This window comes from Sphaerodactylus townsendi, linkage group LG14, assembly GCF_021028975.2.
Source record: "Sphaerodactylus townsendi isolate TG3544 linkage group LG14, MPM_Stown_v2.3, whole genome shotgun sequence".
In the NCBI taxonomy this organism is placed as follows: domain Eukaryota; kingdom Metazoa; phylum Chordata; class Lepidosauria; order Squamata; family Sphaerodactylidae; genus Sphaerodactylus; species Sphaerodactylus townsendi.
The window spans coordinates 25791752-25804882 of NC_059438.1; the positions used below are offsets into that span (position 1 = coordinate 25791752).

At 55.0% G+C, this 13131-nt stretch overlaps 1 protein-coding gene across 1 annotated transcript in view; it reads left to right on the forward strand.

The window, feature by feature from the left end:
• The window catches only part of ZFHX3 (zinc finger homeobox 3), a 208796-nt gene that overhangs the window by 89595 nt on the left and 106070 nt on the right, over positions 1-13131 (forward strand). The window contains exon 4 of the mRNA XM_048515775.1: positions 4716-5054. The gene's annotated coding sequence lies outside the window, so the exon portion shown is untranslated. The remainder of the gene's footprint in view (positions 1-4715; positions 5055-13131) is intronic.

Here is a 13131-nt window from a genome sequence, read left to right on the forward strand (position 1 = left end):
AAGCTGGAGGTTTTTCTGTTTGTTTTGGACTTATCGCTCTCTGCTCCTGAGTAGCTCCCCCCCCCCCCCCGCCCTCTCTCTCTGAACAAAATGGCTTTTCTCAGGACTAGAGTTTTTCATGTGTAATTTGCTTTCTTTTAGTCTGCAAAGATGGGACAAGCGCAATGGGACGGCAAAGAGCACTGGAGGTGCGGGTCGGGGAACAGCAGAAATAAGAAGGCCGGTCTAGAACAAGAGTGTCTCCTCAGAATTTCAGATTACCCAAAACCAAATTGAAAGGGGTGGGATGTAAACAAGAACCATCACAAGGTTTGGTTTGCTCTTTTTTTAATGTAGTGTTAAAAGTGACAAACTACTTGTCTGGCCAGGTCATATACTCCTGGTGAACCACCTTCAGAAATTTACTCAGGGTCTGCTGCTTCGTTCTGTTTGGCGTTCCCTTTGGTATTCTGTTTTGGAAGCCTTATTTCCTCGCTTCATGCCCACTCTTCACTTGATAGAACAGTTGGAGGAAGTAGTCCAGGTGGGTGTCCCAACCACTCCAACAGCATTCCTCAGAGGAAACTATTGGCTCCCATTGTTGGTTCAAGTCAGTGTTGGGGGTGGAGGGAAGTGTTTCATACTCATTGGAACAACTTCATCCCAAAGATCAGTTTGTAAGGTGACAAGCTTCCTTGAGGAAAACAAATCAAATTAATAAATACATTAAAAAGAAAGAAACCTGAAGCTGTGATGTGTTTTTAAATGTTTCCGTCACCTTTTTCAGCTTCAACATATTAACTAGGAAGTAGATAGCTGGCACTATCTGCCATCTGGCGGAGTTATCAGCTGGTGTAGGCAGAGAGGAGGGCATCTGACCAGCTTAATTTCAGCTAACTTCCTGAAGAGATGTATTCCAAGGGGCCTTCATCTTTGTCCGAATCTCCAAGGCCCCACTGAGCACGCTGCCTGCTTGCTTGTTGCCAGCAAGGTCCGTCTTTGCAGATGGCATTTCTCTCGCTGTGCTGTACCAGCCACCCCAAGAGTGCTCTCCCCTGCCGAAGCCTGGCGCTTGATGTCTTAGGTCTGGAACAGAGACACACCAGTTGCTATCAGAGAAGGTGCCACCCCCCAAAATATTTAGTTAGCATCTGTTCACTTAAGTGGAATTGACTTTTTATTGGCTTTCCTCTGTACGACTGCCACCAGCGAAGCTGTTTCCTCCTTTGCTCCTCTCTGCCTGTCAGTTCCCTCTACATTCCTATCGGCAGCCTTTAGCTCTGATCAATACTAACCACTGTGTAACAGCTCATGCACGGCTGCTTTAGTTTGCATCGATCAGACCTCTCTTCCAACAGGTAGCTGGCTATTTGAGGCAACGACTTGAGATAACTTCAGGCTAATTCATTACAGAGGATCTGAAGGAGGCCCAGCGCCTGCTGCAAAGATAGCAGAAATGTGAGAGACTTTGCTGCCGTGCCTGAGATTCTGTGAGATTTTGATGTCTTTCCTGCTCCTCTGGCAGGCTCTGCCCCAGTCCAGTGTTGCTGGCAGGAGCCCTTAGAAGGGGGCAACTCCACGAAGGCAGCGGAGCTCCCTGAGGTCTGGCTTCCGCCCCCTTCCCAGTATCTTCAGCAAACCCCCCCCCCCTCCTGCCTGTGTCACAACTGGCTCCCTGGGCTAGTGCACACCAGACTAGTTGTCCAGGGTGGAAGCAGGAGGCCAATGGAGAGCACCGTTTGCTTCTGAATGCAAGGTCTCCAGCCGCCTTGTACACATTCCCACGACCACAGAAATGTTCACGCGAGTTTTGACTTGGAGGCCTTAGTATAAAAGACCACCTTGACATATGCCACAGATCAAGGCCTTCCTCCTGCAGAACTCTCAGCCACTTTGAAGGGGGAGCAGTTCTACCTTTTCCAGGCGAGGGCAGAGGCCTTCGGGGCGGCTCAGGTTGTGACAGAGCTCCCAATGAAGTGGAGTGTTTATTGTTGGAGAGAGGTTGATGACGTTCCCAAAAGGAGCTAATCAACAAGTAATAAGACCTCCAGAGAACAATTTAGAAACCTCTGCTTGAACTCTCCTGTAGCTGCTGCTGCTGCTGTCGGCAGTGAAGGCTCCTGCACTGTGACAAGTATGGGGAGCCTTCACAGGCCCTCTGTCATGCGTCCCCCACCCCCCCCGGGCAGGCGCGCAAATAAAGCCCCTGGCCTGCTTGCTGTAACTGGCAGCACTACTCTGCTGCCTGGGATGGAGCGGATTTTACTTCTGCTTCTGGAGCCCTTGTCTCGTCAGGCTATACCTACGGGGGGGGGGGGCAGTTTTAAATTGATGCCGTGGGTGGGGCAGGGCAGGTGGGTGGGTGGGAGAGTTCTTTGGTTTTCCTCTGCAAAGCTGAGTCTTGATGCTCTTCACTCAATTGGGAAAGAGAGAAGAAGAGTTTTGGATTTATATCCCCCCTTTCTCTCCTGCAGGAGACAATCTCCTTGCCCTTCCCCCTTCACAACAAACACCCTGTGAGGTGGGTGGGGCTGAGAGAGCTCCGAGGAGCTGTGACTAGCCCAAGGTCACCCAGCTGGCGTGTGTGGGAGTGCACAGGCTAATCTGAATTCCCCAGATAAGCCTCCACAGCTCAGGTGGCAGAGCTGGGAATCAAACCCGGTTCCTCCAGATTAGATACACGAGCTCTCAACCTCCTACGCCACTGCTGCTCCTGTGTGTCACGTCTGAAGTCCTGTCACGTCACATCTAACTTAGGATGACGTGTGGCTTCCAGCGGAGGGTTCTCTCAGTGTCCATTGCTAGGCAGCCCCAGATTCCAGCCTTGGTTCTGCCAGGAAATGGTGTTGGGCGGGGGCAGGACCCTCTGCAGGCCTCTGCTGGCCTTTGAGGGGGGACCTCTTGGGGTCAGGCCTGGGCCACCCTGGGGGTGCCAGCTTCAGGCTGGGAAAGTCCTCGAGGTTTTGTGGTGGAGCCTGAAGGGAGCAGGGCTCAGGGAGGGAAGAGTCCTCGGCTGGGTGTAATGCCAGAGTCTGGCCTCCCAGAGCAGCCGTTTTCTCCTCAGGGGACAGATCTCAGCCGGCTGCAGTGCAGTCATTATTTGGGGAGATCTCCAGGCCCTACCTGGAAGCTGGCAAATCTAGGCCTGGCAGCAACCTCTGGGTGGCCTCAGACCTCTGACTTGCATGACTCAACTAGGCCTGACTGCCTGCTACTATTCAAAAGCATCCACCCTATGAAAACCAGTGTGGTATAGTGGTCGGAGTTTCAGCATACAGTTTGGGAGACCCAAGTTTGACTCCCCACCTTGCTTTGGAGGCTCACTGGTTGAATTTGGACCAGTCACATAATTTCAGGGTTATTGTGCAGAGAGAACCATGTAAGCTGCTTTAGTCCCTTGTGTGGAGAAAGGTGGGATAAAAGGAAAAGGCCACGAATATAGCCAGAGGTGGGAGGCAAAGTGGATTGGTGAGCGGTAGAAGAGGAGAGAAAGAGGCAAGGGCGGGGGAGAAGGCGTGGAAGCTGCCAGGAGGAGGAAAAGACGACACGGAGGGAGTGGGGAGTAGGGTACGTGGGCGAATGAGGTGCCAGCCCACGAGGGTTCCCAGCCATGCCCAGCGGCTGTCACCACAAAACTGGGCCAAAGGCTGTTGGGTGAGAGAGGGAAAGTGAAAGCCGGAGGGGCAGACACATGCGGGGGGGGGGGAGGGGGGGAAGAAGCAGGAAAAGGAGGGGGAAGGATTATGGGGGCTTTCATGAAATCAGATGCCTCCCACAAGTCCTTGCAGGTTCCCACTTGTGAAATCATAATCTCCAAAAGGTAAATAGATTGTCCAACACACTGTTTATTTGCACATCCCATGCTCCAAACAGGCTGTAGCCATGAATGATTTATTTATACCTGCTTTAACGATGCTCTCGTTTACTGAAAGATGGTCAGCAGCCAGGCTCTTGTGGCCTGGCGCCTAACGATTTAGCATCCATACGTTTGTCTTATCAGGGAAGGTAATTGGCTTAATTAACCCTGCTAGAACTTTGCTCATAATCCAGCCTGACCCACCCCCGCACTTTGGAAGACAGAATAAGGAATATCTTTGAAATGGTTTCTTCCTGTGCAAAGTGGAGCGCCTGTTCAAAACTAAATCTTTGGTCGTCTCATTTGTTATTTAGAGAAAATAATTAACTTCCCAAGTCAGTAAATGTGGGAGGACGGTGAATCCAGACTCAAGTACTACAGCAGTAGACACTTGAACTCGTGTGAAGGAGGCGTGTTTAGGCTAGAATAGTCAGCCCAAAATGACCCTTGGTTCACTGACAATACAATTCAGGTCTCCCTGTGGGGCTGGAACGGTCAGAGTGTAGCTCTTCACTTGTGTGGCACAGAAGGAACACCATTCTGAGTAGTCTGGGCCCTTGCGTGGCTGTTTGTCAAACTTTGGCAGTACTACTAACCAACGGAGGTTGTGCATTCAGTGGGAGGCTGGCTGGGAGCAGTGCTCTGGTCGCCAGCCTTCATCTGTCCCAAGTATCCCGAGAGAAGGCAAACATGGAAAGTTGAATGTGGCGGGCCAGGGGAATGGCACAGCACGGCACGGCACGGCACGGCACGCTTGGTGGTTTGGGCTGAAGTGCATGCAGTGGATTTTGGGGGAGGGAGGCAGGTGGAAGGATGCTGGCCAGGAGATGCAAACTGTCCCAGGTGAAAGAACCAACTCCACCTGCTCTTCTTCTTTTAGGATGGGACGCTCCTTACCAAGGAGTCGTCTGGAGAGAGCTGCAGTCCTTGAGTGTGGACCTCGTCTGTCAGCAGGACAATCAGATGCAGAAGGAATTTATTTGCTTTATCAGTCTTTGCTGGAACCCAAAAATGCTTTGAAACCGTAAACGGACTTGGCTGGACCATCCCTACACAAATTCACCAAAGAGCAAATCTGCAGAAACAAACTCTCGGGTCCCCTGCCCCCTCCCCCCCAGCGACTCCAGGCCTGCTTGCTCGCCCTCCTCGGGGTCTCCCGGGCACATGAAGAGGAAGAGCCTGGCAAAAAGCCCAGTTCACTGCTGCCGGATACTGACAGGTACCAACATTTTTCTGAATAACTGCTTGTAGTGTTATTGTGGCTCACCCAGTGTCCTGGGGATATATTAGAAAATATCAATTTTGCAGAATATTTTTAGAGGGAAGTAAATTCAACTAAAGCATCTTGAGACGGCTTCTGGCTCAGTTATCTTCCTACCAAGCAAGAAAACCTCCATTGGGCAGCCATCTCTCCCCTCCCCCGTGATCATTATTCATAAGGGAGGCCCACAAAAGGAGATCAGGTAGAGCAGGCCACAGTTCAAGGGCCATAGTTCAAGGGCCAGGCAGGAACTGTGGCAAGGCACCTCGGGACTCTCTCATGGGACTGAAGACAGGCCCATCTTGTTGGGTCTTTGGCCAACAGAGAAGGAGCATCTTGGGCAGTGAGTTGAGAAGAGAGGTTCACTGTCCAGCTCAACCCTCTCAAGGAAGCAAACACTGCCACACCTGGTGAGCACCAGTCTGTTCCCTGTGCATTCACCCGTGGGCCTGCAGGAGCTGGCTGGGGGCACGGCTTTGCCCCCATGCAGCCTCCCTGCCGAGCCCACCCTGTGGGACTGAGCTCCTCCCCACTTCCTGGGTTAAGCACTCCCTGCTGTGTTGCTCGGCTTCCTGGTTCAAGAGGTCCGAATCCTATTGCAGCTGGAAGGGTGCTTCTTCCTCCCCTTTTGAGCACAGCCATCCCACCCCTTTTGAAACAGCCTCGTCCTGTAAACGTCGCTTCCTCCCTTTTCTTTTTGGTTTCACAGCTCAGGCTGCCATCTTTGCCTCGCCTGCCTCCTCCCAAATGTATAAGCCAAGTGGCTCCTCAAGAAATAATTCATCTGGAATCCCTGCCCTATGAGGGAGACTTAGGGAGCTGCTGGGAATGTTTCGTTTGGGGAAGAGAAGGTTGACATGATAGCCCGGTTTAGATATTTGAAGGGATGTCATGTTGAAGAGGGAGCAAGCTTGTTTTCTGCTGCTCCAGAGACTGGGACCAGGAGTGATGGGTTCAAGGTGAAGGAAAAGAGATTCCACCTCAACATCAGGAAAGTCTTCCAGATAGTCAGGGCTGTTCAACAGTGGAATGCACAACCTCAGAGTGTGGTGGAGTCTCCTTCTTTGGGGGTTTTGAACGAGAGGCTTGGCCGGCCATCTGTCAGGAGTGCTTTGATTGTGCCTTCCTGCATTGCAGGGGGTTGGACTGGATGGCCCACGGGCTCTCTTCCAACGCTATGATTCTAGGCCTCTTCAATTTCAAAGGAGTTTGGTTTTAAATGTGCAAACAAGCTGATTTATTTAAAACATCTCAAATACACACATTTGTTTGAAATATGCCCCCCCCCCAATCTCATCTCCTGCTTCCTCCTCCCACCCTTTTCTCTAAACTCTGAAGTGGGAGAAGAGAGGCCACCCCCGTAGCTGTAGGGGGACGGGGCCAATATTAGTGTCCAGCTGCTTGCAGCCCAGGGTGTCCTCCCCTTCCAAGGCCCAGCTCTGTCAGACTGGGCCAGACCAACATGCAGAGACAGATACTTGCGGGGGGGGGGGGAGTGGTGTGGCTGTTTGCAGAGGTGGCAAAGGAGAGGCATTGATTGTCCTTTGAAACACCAGGACACTTGTGGGGGGGGGGGAGGGAGAAGAGGTCCCTAACCCAAACGCAAAGCCAGTGCCTTTCTCAAGGAGGGGAGACCAGATTATCCCATGGATATGTGGGGAAGTTTACTCGCTTTGTGTTGTCAAAGGCTTTCATGAATCACTGCGGTGTTGTGGGGCCTCAGGGTTGCATGGCCGTGTTCCAGTAGCATTTTTTCCTGACGTTTCGCCTGCATCTGTGGCTGGCATCTTCAGACGATCCTGATGCAGGCGAAACATCAGGAGAAAATGCTACTGGAACACGGCCATACAAGCCGGAAACCCCACAACACCCTAGTTTACTCACTTCCTCAACATGTGCTCAAAGGCTGTGATACATACAACTGTTGTGGCTTTGGCAATATTCCATAGCTGCTGTTTTCCTGCTAGTTACTGACTGGTCTGTTGTTGCAGTGTGTGCAGGTCTGAGCTCTGCCCCCCCCCCCCCCCATGTGCGTCTTGCAGCATCATTTTGTCCCCATTGCTCGGAGGCTTCACAAGTGAGAAGGCTGGAGGGGTGGCTGAAATGAGCACCAATTCTGTATTCACTACACAACCTCTTTACTCAAGTGGATTTTATTTATTTATTTGATTTAATATACCAACTTTGTTTTTACAGTATGTTTATTGTTAGTCGTATTTGCACATATACCTGCTCCGCAGAACATTCCCTTTACTCAGTGAAAGCAAAATACACATCTACACCTCCCACACACATAGACACCCTCCTCATACATACAACACACAAATGAATGTCCCATCAAACATAAAGTGAACTTTCTGTGGAAAGGCATAGAGAGAAAGCAAGGAGGAACATGGCCGTGCACCTCTGGATCTTGGGGAGACATTCTGCCCCCCCAAGACAAATGCTGAAGGGATGGGGTGTGTGTGTGTGGGGGGGGATAATTCTGAAGGTCTTCCCTACAGCTCTGGCAGCAACATGCCGCAACTCTCCCCCCTCCTCCCAGCCTCCTGGAGAGTAGCTGGCCTGGCCACAGAGGCTGAGGTGTCGCGGGTGGTGGGAGAAGTAGAGGGCCTGCAGAATGGGCCAGAAAACCCTCAGGGCCACCTCCTCCTGCGATACTCCCATCCACCACCACCACCCCGCCCCGTGCCATGGGAGGAGCCCAGCAGCAGGAGCTCTGCCACTCTGTCCCCTTCCTCTGGCACTGGCCTGGAGAGACAGCGCAATCGGGAGCTTCCACTTGGGGAAGATGGGCTGCAGCTCTTTCTTCTTGCTGGCTGCTAAGACGTCCAGTCCTTTTAGTCCAGAACCACTGAGGTTTAACACCAGCTGGGAAAGGGTGAAGCTGCCCGTGTCAGGCAGGCATTCAATAGACCATGGGTGGCTGCCTGGAAAGGCCACCAGCCTGTGGCTGTGGACCTCTCCTGAAGGGAAGGAGAACCACCCTGCTGGGGGCCCAGGGCTTTTGCAGCACGGCCAGTCTTTCTCCGCTGCCTATGGGACCCTGAAGGTGCTCAGAGAGAAGCAGCTACTACCCTGTTTCCCCGAATATAAGACATCCCCTGAAAATAAGACGTCGTAGAGGTTTTGCTGAAGTGCGAAATATAAGGCATCCCCCGAAAGTAAGACGTAGCAAAGTTTTTGTTTGGAAGCATGCCCGACAAACAGAACACAGAAAAATAAGACATCCTCTGAAAATAGGACATAGCGCATCTTTGGGAGCAAAAATTAATATAAGACACTGTCTTATTTTCGGGGAAACACGGTAGTTGGCATCTAAGACCAAAAACCTCTGAGACGACAGTTGCGAACATCAGACCCCCTCCTCGCTGCTTGAGGTGCTAGAAGCCTGGAGAACTCGGCTGCCCGTGGTCTGAGCGCAGCAGGTGACTCTGGGATGAAAACTTCCACGTTTGTGGAAAACAAATGATTCAGACCCAGCGCTCCATTGAGTGGGCTTTGCACAATGCAGGCAGCACTTGGCCCACAAGTGTATTTGGCAGGTTTGGGAAACTGGGTCGGGCTGTCAAAGCAGTCTGGTCAGGACAGGGTCTCTAAGGTGAGAGGCCAAAAATTACATGCAATGATTTAGTGTCTATTATGTCTACACTGGCAGCTCTTGCCTTCCAGTGGATCTTCAAACCCTGGATCGAGCTCTCTTTGACAGTTCTTGGCTTTCCATAGCATCATCTCCTATTTGGAGAGGGGCAGGTGTAGGAACATCTGGCAGCCACGAGAGAAGCAGCAGCTGGTTTTTACGCCTCACTTTTCTCTCCCTTAAAGGCATCTCAAAGTGGCTTACAACAAAGTGGCCTTCCCTTCCTCTCCTCACAACAGACACCTTGTGAGGTCGGTGGGGCTGAAAGAGTTTGGAGAGACCTGGGAGTAGCGCAGGGCCACCCAGCAGGCCTCTTGTGGGGCAGTGGGGAATCAACCCGGTTCTCCAGATAGAGTCCACTGCTCTTAACCACGACACTACTGGTCAGAGGCGGGATTCCCCAGCAGTGGATTTCGTCAGCTTCCGCCACACTTCTGAGAACCAAACTGGATCTGGGCTGACTGCTGCACCAGCAGAATGCCAGCCTGAAGTGACTGAGTCACGCAGCTGCTCAGCTTCCGCCCTCTTCTTCTGCTTGTCTTTGGGAGTCTTCCTTGCTAGTGTCTGTGGAGAGTTCCAGCGACAGTTGTGCCATTTTCCATCTGTCACATACCCCCGACCACCACCAAGGCAATTTGTTCCAATCCCTCTCAGTGAGAAGGTGTTTCGTTTCACCTCCCTCGCACCCTCCACCTCGCGGGGGCCTCGGCTCTCTCAGGCTGGGGACTGTCCTGCAGCCTTTGGACGCTGCATGAAGGAGAAACAGCCCCATGCCTGCCAACGGCACCAGGCTTCAGCAGCAAGCGAAGAAAAGCACGCCCTGTCCCTTGGCCTCACGCGAGAGGTTGCAGGGGCCGGACTGACACTACCGGCCTGCAATGCCTTGAAGGGGCCAAAAGAAACGAAGGCCGTTTCCTGGCCTCCCTGCAACACCAGCAGCAAAGGCGGCATCCAAGGAACGCCACAGACCCCACCCTACCCCCGACACACACACATCCCCTGCGTCCTACTCAGCTCCTCAGCAAGCAGCCCCCAGCCACCACCGGAGGAGGAAGGTGCCCATCAGCCAACCCAAAGCCCCCAGCCAGAAAGACCCCCTTTGCACTCCCCTGGTGTGACGTCAATTCTCATGGCCAAGCAGTCCTTTCTGGCCCGACAGCGTCTCCTCTCCAGGAGGTGGACGGGAGGAAGAGGAAGCTCTGTGGAAGCTGACCGCTGGCCTCTTGCTGCCCCCGGAAGGAAGGGCCGCTCCAGCCAGCCTCCTCCCTGTCTCACTGGCACTCACATTCCTTGCCTGGCCCAGCAGTAGCTATCCCCATACTGACCCTCAAGGCCCAGTGCCGTGGGGCGGATGGGTTAGGGAAAGGAGAACATCAGCGCCATTGGAGCTTCCTCCTTGGACTGGATTGCTGCTGTGCAGGCCCTGGTGCTGGGACCCAGCACGCCCCCTCTGGCTGATTCAGGCCTCGCTTCTCTCTCCAAAGAGAGCCCAGGCAGCTCACTGACAAAGAGGCAGCAGCAGGACCCCCCCCCCCTTCTGGCCAGCCGGGTCTAGGTTAAGAGCTGAAGGCCAGGAGCCCTTCTTTGGTTGGGGCTCTCTGGTTTGTGCCCCTGATCATACCCAGGCCACAAGGAAGGACCTGTGGGTAGAGGAGAGCAAATTCAGCCAGCTCTCTCTCAGCGGCTGACAGTCACCTAAGCAGGATCTCCCTTACTCTCCCCTTCCCCCCCCCCATCCCCATGGCATTCTGTCTTCCACCAAATGCAACGTATAGAATAGCAGGCCACCATGGATCCACCACCACCCCAGGCCCTGCTCAAAACAAACATATGACCTTATAACCACACTAGGTCCTCGGTCCTCTTACACTCCCTCTTTAAAACCATTCAAGATTCACCCAAGGGCAAGTGCCACGCCGTGGCTCTGGTGCCCACCTGGGAAGGGCCCGAGAAGGCCAGTTTCAAAAGGCAGAATTCTGGCCCTTCTCAGCTAGAAAGCAGGCGGAATGGCTGCGCAGAAGCAGGCTGGAAACACGCCATTATTGGGTGCTTTCAGCAAATGAGAAAAACAGTGGCAGAACCAGAACATAAGAACAAGCCAGCTGGATCAGAACAGAGTCCATCTAGTCCAGCACTCTGCTACTCGCAGTGGCCCATCAGGTGCCTTTGGGAGCTCACCTGCAGGATGTGAAAGCAATGGCCTTCTGCTGCTGCTCCTGAGCACCTGGTCTGCTAAGGCATTTGCAATCTGAGATCAAGGAGGATCAAGATTGGTAGCCACAGATCGACTTCTCCTCCATAAAACCAGAGTCTATCAGCCGCTTTGCTCCCCCCCAATCCCACCTGCTTTCTGTTTAGCTCAGCCCTCAGAGGGCTCTGAGGGGGCAGGGGACCCCCACCTGCAAATTCTAGAGGCACAGATGGTTTCCCCTGTTTTAGCTTCTGTCTCCCCCCATACGCTTCTAAAGACTGCAATACAAATTAATCCCCCCGCCCGCGTTTTGCCAGAAAAATAGAATGGCTGAAGAGAGACGGTTGCATACATTACAAGCGAGGGTCCAGAGGCTCTCAGTTCCTGGCGGAAGAGGCTGCCAAGGTCTTAGGTGTCCCGGGCTCAAATCTCTGTGTTGAAGAACGAATGGACGCAGCAGGTGGTTCACAGGGACACAAAGGACAGGCAGGCAGGCAGCAGCGGAGCCAGTCCCTCTTTAGGATCCGGGCAGCTGCCCCTGCACACCGGGGGAGGGAGGGAGCGGAGGCGGCCTTGCAGCAGGAATGATGCGAGCTCCGTTGTGAGCAGAGGACGGCTCCTCTGGCCTCTGAGCTTCCCCAAACACCACATTAAAATGCGCGGGTCCAGGGTTCGGCTGTCAACTGTCCTGATGGAACACCCAGTCACTTCACACGCTTTGTTCAACGGGCGTCATCACAGATGCAGGAGCCGGTGTTGTTGGACTAGGGTGGATTCTGCCTCCCTCGAAAGGAGGAACGGGCAGGCCCAGCGGTGCTCCCGCTTGCAATGAATTCACTCAGTATCTACCTATTCAATTGTGCCACGATGTTCTTTTTTTCATAACACACATGCCCGTCTATTATGCCTTGCGAGCTGTCATACAAAGTACGATCTGTTCATGCACGCACACACGCGCGCGCGCCCCTGCATGCCAATGCAGCCCAACCGCATCATTGTTTAATATACATACAACATGCACTGTGAGAAAGCGGCCTTTCAGCGTGGCCTCGGCGGGGGAGGCCTCCTCTCTCTCCGTCCCCAGCAGCGCCGGCCTGGCGAGCGGGCTGCGCCTCCTGGCCTTCGCCTGGGCAGAAATGGCCGGGCGGTGGGTCGCCTCCCTCTTCCGGGCCCCTCTCGGCGGCGGGGGGGGGGGCACTGAGTCGGGCCTTTTGCCGGCCCCTCCCAGGCGCTGGGAGACCGGTACCCCTCCGGTCGGGCAGTCGGGGGGTCAGCCCTGCATAGGCGTCTTCCTGCCCGGAGGGGGGGGGGGGGCTCGGATCTGGCCCGGAGGCGGCCGCGGTGGAGAAACAAGCGACGTATTTGCCGACGGGGCGAGTTTCGCTACACCAAGCCGAGCAGGGCCGGCCGCCCCCGCCCGCCTTTCGCTCTCTCGGCTCCCGGGACAAAGCCTGTCCGTGCCCCGCCCCCCCCCCCCCCATCGACCCGCAAGGCTGCTGCAGGAGGCCCTGGCCGAGGAGCACTTCGGCCCCGCCAAAAGGCTCCAAGTCGCCCGCCGACCCGCCCGGATGGTGACCAGGGGCTCCGGGGTGGGGATCCCTTTCCGGGTCCCCGCCGGGCGGAGCAGAACGGGCGGTCAAATCGGCCGTTCCTCTGGGCGCCCCGAAGCAGCCGCTCGCCTTCCTCGTAGGGCTTCGGCCCCGATCGCGCCCCCCCCCCCCCCGCCTCCCAACACGCCTGCCCTCCGCCCCCGGGATTGCTGAGCCCGAGGTCCTGGCCGTGCAGGTCCGAAAGAGGCCCCGAGGAAGCCGCCGTCGCCGGGCTAGAAAGGGCCCCCGCGGGGAAAGCCCCCTCGCCCTTGTCCGGGGAGGCCCTTTGGGCCATCGCTCCTCTGTCATCCTACCTGCCGCCAAGCAAGACTGCCCCCCGGCCCCAAAACGGTCCGACCCCCTGTCGCCCCCCCCCCCCCGCGGCCCAGGCGAGGAGGGGGCGCCGGAACCGGGCTCCCCCAACCCCACTGCAGCCCCGCGCCCGCACAACTTTCTCGGCAACTTTCCGCTGCTCCAGCGGGGAAGGGGGGAGGCCGACCCCCCCCCGCCCACGGCCCCTGTTTGGGGAACGCGGCGGCCGTTCCGCCTCCTCTTCTTCCTTCTTCCTGCCTGGCTGGCTGGCTGGCTGCCGCTCCTTTCGGCCGGGCGGGCGGG